This window comes from Macaca mulatta, chromosome 6, assembly GCF_049350105.2.
Source record: "Macaca mulatta isolate MMU2019108-1 chromosome 6, T2T-MMU8v2.0, whole genome shotgun sequence".
NCBI classification, from domain to species: Eukaryota; Metazoa; Chordata; class Mammalia; order Primates; family Cercopithecidae; genus Macaca; species Macaca mulatta.
The window spans coordinates 136,228,118-136,242,194 of NC_133411.1; the positions used below are offsets into that span (position 1 = coordinate 136,228,118).

The following is a 14,077-nucleotide window of genomic DNA, read 5'->3' on the forward strand; positions in this document are numbered from 1 at the left end:
ATGTCTTTGGGTAATAAGTGGCATGAACTAACGGCCAATTTCCTTAGAAAACAGCCAAATGGATTAATCACCTCTAGAATTATTTGTGCCTATGCTGCCCAGATCAAAGTTCCAATTCCTGGCAGAGAGGGTCTGAGGGGCTTAGCTTAGGTCAGGTGCTCTCTTCTGGACAGGGAAAAGGTGGACCATCTTGACTGAACTTCCTGCCCAGACTGCTGTCCTTGTGGCAGGGGTGGTATCTCATAGGTAAATGGAGGTACTGTTACCAGAGAAGGGGCAATGATGACTGCTAAACAAACAAACAAACAAACACCAAAATAGTCTTCCCCTGCGTGTTCCCAGGGAGAGTAAAGAGGATGGTGAGGGGCTTCAAACATATCTATGTTCATTCATTCCATTCATTTATTCACTCAAACATAATATGGAGTCTGTACTATTTTCCAGGAGGGTTATTGAGTAGGGACGCGAATGCTCTTGAAGTCTCTCTAAAAAAAAAGAGTTCTTATTAATGGGAGGAAGAGAAGCCTGGTAGGAGACGATTATCTGGAGTGGTTATGGGGCGCAGCCTGTTTTTGTTTTTTGTGGGGAGAGGGGGATAGAATTCAACGACATAAGAAAGAACTTTGCAACAATCAGATTTGTACCTTTTGGGGTCCTGTAAAAGCTGGAAAACTCTTTAGTCTGGAAGAGGAAGATGGACAGACAGAGAAGCAGATTCCAGAATTCACGTCCTGTCCAACCCACAAATGGAAGAGCCCGTTCATGGTTTGAACATTCCATCACTGGGCCTCCCGGGGCCTCCTCGGCGAGTCGGCAGAGGGAGCCATTCCCCAATAAATCGCCGCGCGAGGCCTCGGAGGACCTGGGGGGATTTTCCTGCGCGTCCCGGGAGTTTTCTCTCCGCCCCGCCTTGATAAAGCAGACTATCCCACCCTCCACCCCCTGCCTTCACCTCCCCGCCCCACCTTTCCATGTACTTTGCTGCCGCATCACATTCTCTGGCACGGCTTAATCACCATCCTTTCTGGATCCCACCTTTGCGCTTTCTCCCCTGACACCACTGAGTACCCGCCGTCTGCTCCAGTTGGCCGCTCGGGCGCGGCCACCATCCCACAAATCCTTACAGAGGGTCTAGAACACCTCCCAGGGACTTTGACGAGGGACTCGCATCCAACGTGGGTTGGGAATCAGGCGGGCACCCACTCTGACACCCCTTCGGTCACCTCCTGCGGTGACCCCAACATTTGCTAACTTCGCGACCAGGCCTTTGGCCGGGTCACCCACCAGGCGGTGGAAGCCGCTCAGGCAGGGGCGACTCACGATCGAGGTGAGGGAAGATCCTGCGTGTTGCGCTAGGGACAGAGCGCGGCGCCAAGCGACAACCCCCCAGCGGCCACTGTCCCGTCAGCAGCAGCTGCAGCAGCGGCAACTGCTCGAATCCCGGCCCCGGCTCGGGTTACCCGCCCCCCCTGCCCCCCCAGCATCTCGGGCCAGACAGAGAAAACCTTGTTCAAGTTTGCAGCAAGTACTTTCCCCGTGCGCAAAACTGGGGGACTGGGAACGCGCTGAGACGTTCCTCTTTCCCGCGTCTCCACCTTTACGCCTGAAAGAAGACTCCCAAAGATCGCTTTCTTCTGGGACACTGCTTGGACGCTAACCGCGCTGATTGGAACAGATTTTGTGTCTTGGCTGGCTTTGGGTGAAGACCGGGGAGAAAAGGCTGCGCTGCGATTCTCAAGATCTCTGGACTTGGGTAAGAGTTGGGCAAACTCAACCCGGGCGGCTGCTGGACCTTGGCCGGACGCCGGAAGGCTTCTCATGGGCGGGGGGCACATTTTCCTTAGCCAAGATACCGGGGTGCGACGTGAGGTGGGAGGAGATGGGCTCAGTCTGCGTTTGTCATGGGCTTCTCAAGGGTTTATTGTTGTTTGCATTTGGTTTTGTTACATGGGATTGTGTAGGAAAATCTTGGAGTATTTTTGATGGAGAGACATCCTCATTACTTATTTTATTTTGCATAATTCCTGCTCTTGTATTGCCTTGCCCGTGTTTGTTTCCTTTTGCCGAGGGATATAGCTGGTTGTAGGGAGATTTGTGGGGAATCGGACTGAGGTTGAAAGGCAGTTTCAGCTGGGCCCTTTTTTCCAGGTCAGTTGAACTTCCTCTCTGGGATCTTCACTCTTTTCTAAACTTCTCTTTCTCCAGTCCTTGGTATTCAGATTGTGCAGATAACGCTCTAGGCTTGCGGGATGCTCCCCCTTCCTGAGTTCTCAACGATCAGTAGGGGTGTGAGGTCGCAGTCTTAGACCAAAGGGGCCTTGTCAGTATGCTTGGCTCCTTAGGGAGTGCTGGGAGGGACGGTTTTTCAAGTAATAGTTAAGAAAGATAAATCCGGTGTTATCTTTTTCTCTTAAATTCCTTTGTTAGAGGACTTTTACGCCTGGTTTAGGGAAGTGTTTTGTCCTTATATTTCTTTCTGGAAGTATTTTCCTTTGTGACACTACTGAGTAAATGAATGATGGCAATATCTTGCTGCTGCTTTAGAAAATATGCTCGTGCAAGGATCCACATTCTTTAGGAGAAAGTCAAAGCTGGAGATTTTATTAGCCAAAATTAGCCATTATTATTGTTCTTAGTCAGTGATAACCAGGCTGTGCCAAGGCAGAAGAGAATGACATTTCTTCTTGGTTCTTGCCTTACTCCTTTATATCCTGGGACTCCCTTTGTGTATAGGTTTCCCAAATAAAAATGCTTCATTCCTTATGGACAAAAAGACTGGAGTCAACTTATATTATCCAGAAATGTCATCTTCCTAACATGAGTGCTCCAAGAGGTCAGCTTGCTGGGAACTTTTAATTTTACCACTGAGAGGTCAAAGAGTTCAGTTGGTAAACTCTGGGCACGCGCCAGCCTGGGTTCAGCTCACAACTCTGCCACTTTCCAGTTGTGTGATTTTTGGGGTAAGTTACTTAACCTGTTTATCCACATATGTAAAATCAAAATGATAATAATAACACTTACATCAGAGGACTGTTAAAGGGATTAAATAAGTTAATGCATGTGAAGGACTAACAAGCCTGACACATAGTAGGCATGAATTAGCTATTATTATTATTGTATAGCTAGCATTAACTATTGTTGTATCCCTCTAGTATAGCTTCTATTAGCTGTCAGTAAGTGTTAGCTATTATTCCCATTTGGATGGACTTTGAAGGCTGTGCTCATCTGTAAGCTTCACTACCACCTATTGTCAAACTTAGCTCAGACATGATCTTTGTATTGCTCTTTTGTTGTGGCACTTTCAGTAGGAAAAATAAAGGTGCATGTGGCAGAGCTGGAATTTATAGGGTGGTGGGTCATGGATACTTGGAACAGGTGAGGAGGTGGGAATTCTACACTCAGTTCACAGCCTGTATACCTCCTTGGAAATCCTTTGCATTAGTATACTTTCTTTAACCTATTTTTTAGGGGTCACTTACTTGTTCAGTAAGTATTTATTAAACATCTATTACATGTCAAACACTGTTTTAGGTTTTATATTTTAAAAATGGCTATGTATGAGTATTGGCTTTATGTGCCTCCGCCATTTCCAGTGTGTGACCTAGCACTCTATAGATTAAATCCCAAGTATTTTTAGCCACACAATTTCCATACCCGTTAAAATGCATGTAAGAGCACATTAAAAGTGCATATCATTGAGAAATTGAACAAAATATTCCCTATGACCTCAAACAGATTGCTTTTCTCCATTTAGGCATCAGTTTTATTATGTAGAAACTTGTATTGAGAGGTGGGGAAAGAGTGGAATAATCTCCAGTGTTCCTTCTGGCTCCAAAATCCTTAAATTAGCTGCCTTACTTCATTGTTGGCTGTTTTTGAACCCCCTCTTTTCTCTTTAGCTTTTGTTTTAGGTACATAAATTATGTTACTTCCATCTTTGCATATTAATCAGAGTGAGTAATAACATCGATAATTAATGAAAAGGGAAAAGCATTTATCTCTGTCTGTATTTCACTAACTATTCTCAGACTTTGGTTTATACCAGAAGCATGAAGTGGGGAGATTTGTTAAAATATTAGAGTGAACTATGAGGAATTGTTGATATTTGACCATTTTTGACCTAAATAAATGGCAATTTTGTATGGTTCAAACTATATAAACCTTAACCCCTTCTGCCTTGATTTAGATGTAGTAAGTCTTCTGTGAGTTGTGAGAACTCTGCATTTTTACAAGTTCCCCAGGTGATTCTAATGCAAAACGCAAGTCACATGCTCATTTAGCAGCAGTGAATTTACCTTCTTTGGGATTGTCTGCTTGGTCTAATAGTGTATTTCTAAAATGCAAATCTGATCATGTTACTCCCTTGTTTAAAAATCTTTGGCAGCTCTCTGGATGGTGAATGTCAGTGTTACCTGGGTGCATGTTGAAAATATAAATTCCAGGGCTTCACCCCAGATGTAAGGGCCAGTAGTCTGCATTTTGAGATCTCCAAGTGAACCTGGTAGAGGTGACCTCAGATCACATTTGGAAAAACACTGACTTGTAAGTCTCACCTCCTTACCATGATACACAAGACCACCTTTGCAGCACTTCTTAGGGTTATTTTCTGCTTCTCTGGTCCCCAGCTCTCCAGCCCGCACTGATCTTGATCTTGTTACTGTCTCAAGAATACGTTGTGCACTCTCACTCTTCCATGACCCAGCTGTGTGTGCTGCTCCTTCCGCTGACAATGCCTTTGACCCTCTTTCCTGTCTAACCAACTACTTACCACCCATTCATCGTTTAAGACACTATTCAAATCCCTTTGAAGACTTTCCCTCTGAAGCTTCTCTCAATTCTCTCATAAACTTAGCGATATGTCATGTGAGTTCCCATTCTTGTGGATAGCTTTAATATAGCATTTCTCACATTGTATCAGCTATGTTTATTACCTGAATGTTTATGCTGAATGGATTGGTGAGTTCATCATTCCTTATTGTAAGCTCTTATACAAGTGACTGACCCATTACATAATTATGTAATAAATGCCTAAAGAATGTTGGAGAAAAGTAAATGGATGAATGATAGTCAACATTTTCTTAGCACATTTTGTTAGCACATAAAGTGGTTGGGACAGTATTGTATACATATGAAGGGTGTGGAAAAGCCAGTTGAGAATTTCCAATTTGGCTGGACATAGACTAGGGAGTTAATAACTTCGAGTGGGGCTGGGCATGGTGGCTCACACCTGTAATCCCAACACTTTGTGAGGCTGAGGTGGGAAGATTACTTGAGGCCAGGGGTCCTAGACCATCCTGGCCAACATGGCAACACCCTGTCTCTACTAAAAATACCAAAATTAGCCGGGAGTGGTAGCACATGTCTGTAATCCCAACTCCTTGGGAGGCTGAGGCACAAGAATCACTTGAGCTTGGGAGGCAGAGGTTGCAGTGAGCTGAGATCATGACACTGCACTCCAGTCTGGGTGACAGAGTGAGACTCTGTCTCAAATAATAATAATAATAAATAATAACTTGGATTGGAAAAGGACAAGACAAAATATCCAAGGAGGACTTATGAAACACCAAATGCAACTGAATTAATGTTACATGTTGAACATTATTGCAGGACGTATAATGAAGAACTGAGCTTATCCTTTAGGATGGTTTTGGTTTGGTTTTTGGAATGACAGTGTCAGAGCACTGGAATGGAAGTGCCAATGCCAATAAAAATAACCAACTTTGCTCTGTGCTTTTCCGTTTATAAAACACTTCTGCCTCTGTTTTTGATTAGAAACATGGTGACTGGTTCAATACTGTCTTTCCTTCTTTCCTGAAAGGACACATTCCTGAAAATAGGTCTGAAGATTGTATAAAAGCCTACATATTATAAGGGATTCTGGCCCTAGAGAGCCAAATATATTATGAAATCTCTAATTATGCCTTGCTATTTAGACACAGCATTCAGTGTATACTCCTTTTTCTAATTTTTCTTTCTTTAAACTTTCCACAATTTTGGTTATTTTCTCCTTATTTCAACAACAGTTGACCAGTTCAAGTTCAATAAATGTCTGATTCAGATGAAAAGATTTGCCATTTTTGGCATATCTAATAACTTCTACCTTTGTCTTACTTGAGTTTATGAGACAAACACTTCTCATAATTACTATTAGGCTTTTAATTTTCCCATTTCCCATTCACTTTTTTGTAATAATGAAAATATGCAATAACATTTGAATAAGTGTATGAATAATTCTCCGGGTAATGACAAAGATGGTGATTCTGCAAAAATTGAACTATTGGCTTATGGGCAGCTGCACCATAAAATAAAAACAAAAAAAGTTCATTCATTGGCTGGCATCTGAGTGTCAACACAGGGCAGGGAGGTAGTAGCATCAATAGATGTAGTACAAATATCCACATTGATGGACTTCAAACGAAGCAATATTGAGGACTGCCTATGCTCTCACTTTTCTCAAGCGTGTGTACTGTACCCAGTATCTGGTTTCAATAGTTTAGTTTTAAGAATTAATGTAAGATTCACTGGGTTCTGTTGATTTGTCTTCTTTTAAAATTTTGTTTCTGAAATGAACTTTTTCTAGCTTAGTATAAGCCTGTATCATTTTCTGCCAACCTTTGGAAGTCTTTTAACTGGCCTCCTAATCTCTTTATTCAGTTATTCATTCATTCTTCATATCTGAATGTCCTGAAATTTTAATTTATCTTTTGTCTCTCTTTACCATTTTAGATTATTGTTCACCATGATCATTCTAACTCTTTTTAAATATAGTTATTGCAGAGGACTAATTTAGAGCATTTAATAAAAGGATTTCTCATACTATGAGGGAAAAAAGAAGGTACAAACCAATGTTATATTTGACTTTACAGAACTTTATTTGTGGAACGGCAAGTCACTGTGTGGATGTTATTTGATAATACAAACTGTGGCATTAGCCAATCTGGAAAGTGTGAATGTGATAATGCATCCTGTTGTTATGGTTGTTCATTTTTAGCAATTTCCTCTCATTTCATTTCTAGTAATTTATCCTCCTAGATAAAGAAACTATGTACAGCATTTAACCACCTCAATTTCCTACTCAGAGGGCAATAAATTGTACCCCTTCCCACTTCTAAGACAAAGAAAACAGTATTTCAGTATGGAAAACTTCATCTTGATAGGTACATGTGCAGGATATTAGCATCTGTTAAAAACATCTTATCTTTGGGAACATCCTAGAGGATGACTAAGTACCTTGTCATTAACGTCTCGTCTGACCCAGATGAGCTGTACAGATTTGGCTGGTTCTCAACATAGCCACAGGTGGTGGTTCCCAAGATGGATCTTTTGAATACCTTCTGCTGAAGAATTTTGTCTTTTTTTAAGAAATAATTTTTTGATGGCAAATTGAAAACCAAATCACACAAATTTAACTTGTTCCTCACAGAGTGAAATAGAACTATGAAATTTTTGCTTAGTGGCACAGAATACTAGTTGTACAATCAAAACAAAAAAATTTAAAGATCCACCCCTATTGACATCTTGAGAAAAGTACTTGAGTTTGGATGAAGAATTGATAAAAAGATGTGACTTGGTTCTTTGAAAAAGTAATAGGTTGGAGATATACTTTTTGTTCCACCAGTTTTTTTTTTTTTTTTTTTTGAAATGGAGTTTCATTCTTGTTGCCCAGGCTGGAGTGCAATGGCGTAATCTCAGCTTACTGCAACCTCTGCCTCTGGGGTTCAAGCGATCCTCCTGCCTCAGCATCCCAAGTAGCTGGGATTACAGGTGCATGTCAACATACCTAAGTTTTGTATTTTTAGTAGAGATGAGGTTTTACCATATTGGCCAGGCTGGTCTCGAACTCCTGACCTCAATTGATCCGCCCGCCTCAGCCTCTCAAAGTACTGGAATTACAGGCATGAGCCACTGTACCTGGTCGTTTATCAGATATTTATTAGCAGTGTAGGGCGTAGGGATAAATACCATGTGTAATTACCAAGAAGCTCTTGCCTTCAAGTAAAAAACAGATTAAAAAAGTACACATTGCATGCCTATATAAAATATCTCATGTAACCCATAAATATATACATCTACTATGTACCTTCAACAATTAAAAAAAAATACAACTAAGCAGGTAAGCCTGGGCATAGTAAGAGCCAAGTGGCAGTTTTGAGACCTGCCACAAGAGCTCACTGGAGGCTTCCTGGCAGTGTGGGACCTTGACGGAGAGATTTGAATGGATGGGGCATCTTAGGTGGGGGAATGGGCTCAGCAAACATGTGGTGGCAGGAATTTACAAGGCATCGTCAAGCAATAGTGATTAAACCATTCCACAGTAGTGGTGAGCTTACATTTGAGAATCATTTTATGATAGGCACTTACGGGACCTGCCCATCCCCATAGTACTATCTGCGTTAAAGGAACCCTTCCCATTATACTGCAGTTATTTTATAGAAACTAGATGAGATTAGGGAGACCTATTGAGATTCAAGTAAAAGTTGGCTAGAAATCTTCCTTCCTATTCCATGAGAAGGTGTAAAATGAGAAAACCGTTCTTTCTTTCAACCACTATGGGATTCTTGGGGCCAGAGATGGAGACAAGGCTCATATTTCTTCTAGTGTCACCTGGATCTGAATTCATATTTTCCCTTAAAAAGTTTAAAGATGATCCGAAGCCACCCACCCAACCATGAATAACCTTCACTTCATAAAATGCCACCAAATGTGTGACTTGAGTAGTAGAATTTTAAGGTTTGGGACTATGGAAAGAGTTCATATCTTAACACTTAAAACTAAACATGAAACATCCTTGCTTTCTAACAGTTCATCTACCATTGCCACTTTCTTACCGCCCATCTTTTTCTGAAGACTACCACCTCCATCAGGTGGCTTCAGTGCTGTCCTGCTGTCCCTGCATTCCTCCTCTCTTGCTCATTGATGACCCGCCCCCATATTCCTATTGTCGTCTGAAGCCCTCATCATTCTCACCTGTCTTCTTCCCAGGTGTTTCTTCCCCCAACACCAAGATTTGACAGTGTAAATTATTTGTCCTTCCAGTATCCTCCCTGCTTTCAGTTGGTTCCTTAAACAGATGTGCAAAATCAGACCATGAGTGAAGTTAGAAATGCTTGAGGCGTGTTTACCCTGTGCTCTGACTTTAGAGGCACGAGAATCACCTGCAGATACTGTCTCCTCCCTAGATTTTGATTCAGTAGGTGCATAGTGGGGTCCCAGGATGTATATTTTTAACAAGGTGTACTGGTGCAGGTGGCCCATATATGCATGATACTCCTTGTTAGACTTATAGTGCCCCATTCAAAAGGCATGCCTTTTTTGTGTGTTTTTAAATTTTAGTGACTTGGCCAGAGGGGGTCACAGAGAATAGTGGGTCTGTGAGAACCCGTGCCTCTCCTCTCTACTTGAAGGGACAATGGCTGTAACACAACGCTGTTCATGTGACAGCCGGAGAAAGGGACCCATTGTTCAGGGGTTGGCTGATGTGCCATTCTGCTGCGGCCAGCCGTCCAACTGAGCTTGGTAGCCCCAAGGAAACAGACACACTTAAATCAGAGAGACAAAGAAAGGAGGTCAAGGCCTTCCACAGTTAAACTACTTGCAGCAATGTGTCAGAGGTAGGATTTGGGAAGGAAAAAAGTAATTCCGAGGAAGCATCATAAATCCTCTGGTTTTGGAGCTGCAGACATGGCGTTGGGGGAACACAAGTCTGTCAGAAAGCCAGTGGATCTTTGGCCAAGGAAGAATTATTTTCTACTGCGTCACACTGATTGCAGAACTTATCTGATTGCAAGATTTTATTACTGATTTTAAAAATAAAAAGGGCTCCCTGAATCTCCAGGCTCATCAAAGGTACCTGATCTGAAAGCCTGCCTAAACCAAGGTCTATGACTTCAGAGAACAATTCTGTGTTCCTGGAAATGGTCACTGTGTATATGATATATTAATAATTCCCTTCCACATCAAGATAGCTGTTTTGAAGCTAAGAATTTTTTGAGTATGAAATACAATGAGCACCATTAGAAAGTTATTGGTAAGTTTGGACAGTTATGAGGCTGGGGGACTCTCCAGATGCTGTTTAGATACCCTCCCTCATCCCTAACTTTCAAATTGGATTCTAGCCCTGGAGGGAAAGGGTTGCAAACTTCCTGTAAAGATCTAATCCCGAGCCCGACAATTGCTTACATTCTTTGTGTCAGAAGAAGATTCAAATTCAAGGTCACAGCCTTTGCAAAGGTCGCAGACTTTTTCCACAGGATTGTTCTTTTAGCCTGATTACTCCCTTTATGAAAAAGTATGTCATTCATTCAGCCTTTGCCTCTGGGTTTCTTTCAAAGGGAGACTTAGTTCCTAGTTCCTGTGGATACTCGTAGGTGGCTTTTCTTTTCTTTTCTTTTCTTTTTTTTTTTTAAGTTAGGCACAGAATACAGACACGAATGAGGCAGAACAGGGAAAGCCTTTTCTGGATGTGATGGGTTCTGGAGAGCCCATTTACGCCAAGTGTTAGGCAGCTGGTGTTCACTGGCCAGTAGGAATCCTTTTGTCTCTGAGATAAGAGGTTTGTATCCAGGAGAGGGCAATATGTGATTTGCTTGAGGTCACTTAGAGCTCCTAGTAATTAAGTCTGTCATTGTACCTTGATTATAGATTATCATTGCAAATCCATTAAAGAAGGAGGAGCAAGTGGATTTCAGAGAGGCAAGTGGCTTTATTTTCTTCATTAGGTTTTCATTCCCCCCCGCCTTACATTTTGTTTCTTCTTTACTAAATGGTTTTGCCAATGATATAGATGACTTTGAAGTGGAGAATGGGAAGAGGAGACTTCGTGGGTGGGAAAAGGATTGTGCTAAACACTCTCCTGATTAGTTCATTAATTTTCAATTTGTTGCCATTAGGCCTGTTCATTTGGCTCCCCATTTGTGTGATATAGAGTGGCTTGCCCTCAGTGCTTCAAGGCCTGAATACTGTGCTATCCTTGAAGTTCTGTGTAGGTGCAGCACTTTTTGAAAAAAATAGGAAAGTTAAATGGTCCCTTTTATTGTTTTTGTTTGTGTCCCAAGTAGTACATATAATACTAAATGATTTTGTAGGCATAATATGCTTAATGGGACTTAGTTTTGTGTCAGAATAAGGGCCCTGCCCAACGAGGGCTTCTGGGATGCTGACATTACATTTAATCTGAGTACTGGTTGTATGTGTATATTCAGTTTGTGAAAACTTATTGACTTGTTCAATTTTGATTTATGGCTTTTCTTTCTGACTGCATTTTACACTTCGATAAAAAATTCAAAAATTAAAGCCCCATGTTTAATGTAGAATTAAGAATCTATCATGATGGGAAGCTGGAAACTCTCACATAATTTGAATCCTGGTGCAGCTGGGAGGGCCTAGAGCTTTAAATACCCATCAATTCACCCTAACTTCTATAGCCAGAGAGCTGTGTGTCAGAACGCAATGCATTAGTACCATCATAGGTGATTGCTTTACTTCTCTAGGCAGCGAATCCAGTGCCTAAGAGATCAATAGTGTTAGCAGAGCCCCACTCTTTAGAATTTAAAACAAATGCACCCCTCTGAGTTGGCCAAGCAGCAAATCTTTTCATTCCCACTTTCCACCCTCCTCCCATTCATTTTAATCTGTCAGGAGAAATCAGAAGAAGACTCTACAGATTATGGATGTTTTCCTGAACCTTTGGATGACATCTCTGTTATAGTCTAATAGTAGAATGCTTTGTTTCCCTCCAATTTCTGTAACTGGGATGAGTTGATATGGGGGGGTGAAGTCTTTGGCTTATCTCCGTCACTCATTTCCACTGACACTTCCTGACTCCTCAGTGAGCCACAGGAGCAATACCTGCAAGCCCATGCTTCCAGTCCCAGAACAACCTGTTGTCCTTTTCCTCTTAAGAAGACCCTTGCCATCCATGTGCCATCCATCCAATGTGGCGCTGCATACATTACACCAAAGTGAGTCATGAGTCATTGTACTGATAGAACATTCCAGCTTGCTTTTATAATATGGAGCTGGTAGACTCAAATGGAGAAAATAGGAGCATTTTTTTTTTCTCCGAAAGAAAATTTGGGCCTTTCGCTTTGAAATGGGTGCAGCACATCTATGAGAGGTCTGAGTACTCAATGTGTACCCTTCATTTTGGTCATTGGACTTACAAGTTGGATGTTGATTTACACAAACTCATGTGATTAAAGTTGTGGGTTAGCTTCTTCTTCGAGAAAACACCAAATGGCGGATGACGCTGGTGCAGTGGCGGGGGGTGGGGTGGGGGCGGGCGCGGGGGGCGGGGGCCGGAGGCCCTGGTGGCCCTGGGGTGGGGAACCGCGGTGCCTTCCGCGGAGGTTTTGGCAGTGGCATCCGGTGCCGGGGTCGCGGCCGTGGACGGGGCCAGGGCCGAGGTCGCGGAGCTCGCGGAGGCAAGGCGGAGGAGAAGGAGTGGATGCCCGTCACCAAGCTGAGCCGCTTAGTCAAGGACATGAAGATCAAGTCCCTGGAGGAGATCTACCTCTTCTCCCTGCCCATTAAGGAATCTGAGATCATTGACTTTTTCTTGGGGGCCTCTCTCAAAGACGAGGTTTTGAAGATTATGCCAGTGCAGAAGCAGACCCGTGCTGGCCAGCGCACCAGGTTCAAGGCGTTTGTTGCTATAGGGGACTACAATGGCCACGTCGGCCTGGGTGTTAAGTGCTCCAAGGAGGTGGCTACCGCCATCCGTGGGGCCATCATCCTGGCCAAACTCTCTATTGTCCCCGTGCGCAGAGGCTACTGGGGGAACAAGATCGGCAAGCCCCACACCGTCCCTTGCAAGGTGACAGGCCGCTGCGGCTCTGTGCTGGTGCACCTCATCCCTGCACCCAGGGGCACTGGCATCGTCTCAGCGCCTGTGCCCAAGAAGCTGCTCATGATGGCTGGTATCGATGACTGCTATACCTCAGCCCGGGGCTGCACTGCCATCCTGGGCAACTTCGCCAAGGCCACCTTTGATGCCGTCTCTAAGATCTACAGCTACCTGATCCCCGACCTCTGGAAGGAGACTGTATTTACCAAGTCTCCCTATCAGGAATTCACTGACCACCTTGTCAAGACCCACACCAGGGTCTCTGTGCGGCGGACCCAGGCTCCAGCTGTGGCTACAACATAGGGTTTTTATACAAGAAAAATAAAGTGAATTAAGCCTGAAAAAAAAAAAAGTTGTGGGTTCACAGACAAGATTCTGATGTTCTGGGTCTATTGCTGACCTTGTCATTTACTGTATGAGGTATGACAACCTGCGCTGGGATCCCTTCTCTATCATTGAAATCTTGGTGACTTTGGGCAGGCTACTCAAGCTCTCTAAAGCCTCTTTTCATCAAATGTGAAAAGATAATAGCATATACTTCAAAGATGGTTGCATTTAGCATAGTGGTAGGCACATAGTAAATGCTCAATATATATTAGTTATTAACACCAAATAATGTTAAAATAGGGAAGAATAATTAACACATCTAGGAATCAGGTCTGCTTCTTATGAAAGAATCATTCAGATGCTTAAATAAGATTCTATTAATTAAATGCAGATGTTAGAAAATGCAGTCTCTGATAGAAGGCATAAACTATAAGGAATTTACGATATTTTGGAATACAAAACAGCTAAATTTACTTATAAGCATAAATGTCTTTTAAGATAGTATGTTACTAAACAAAAAGTTATTTATCTTAACTGTAGAATTAGGATGAGGCTGCTAGTGAATGAATTTGTTTTTCCTTGGTAAGATGTCAGCAGAATTGAAAACAGGTGTTCAAACAATGTCTCATGTACAAATGCTCCTAGCAGCATTATTCACAACAGCCAAAACTATTATTTTGGGTGGAAACAACCCAAATGTCCATCAACTGATAAGTGGATAAACAAAATGTGATATATTTACATAATGGAATATTATTTAGTCATGGAAAGAAATGAAGTATACATGCTACAACATGGATGAAGCTTAGCAACATTATACTAAGTGAAAAAAGACAAAAGACCATATATTGTATGGTTTCATTTATATAAAATATCTGGAAGAGGCTACTCCACAGAGACAGAAAG

At 42.5% G+C, this 14,077-nt stretch overlaps 1 protein-coding gene and 1 pseudogene across 1 annotated transcript in view; both read left to right on the forward strand.

Annotated features, from left to right (window-relative positions):
* Positions 1-1,492: 1,492 nt before the first annotated feature.
* Positions 1,493-14,077, forward strand: part of MEGF10 (multiple EGF like domains 10) — a 182,452-nt gene continuing 169,867 nt past the window's right edge. Inside the window, exon 1 of the mRNA XM_015140681.3 lies at positions 1,493-1,753. The gene's annotated coding sequence lies outside the window, so the exon portion shown is untranslated. The remainder of the gene's footprint in view (positions 1,754-14,077) is intronic.
* Positions 12,334-13,196, forward strand: LOC707090 (small ribosomal subunit protein uS5 pseudogene; annotated as a pseudogene).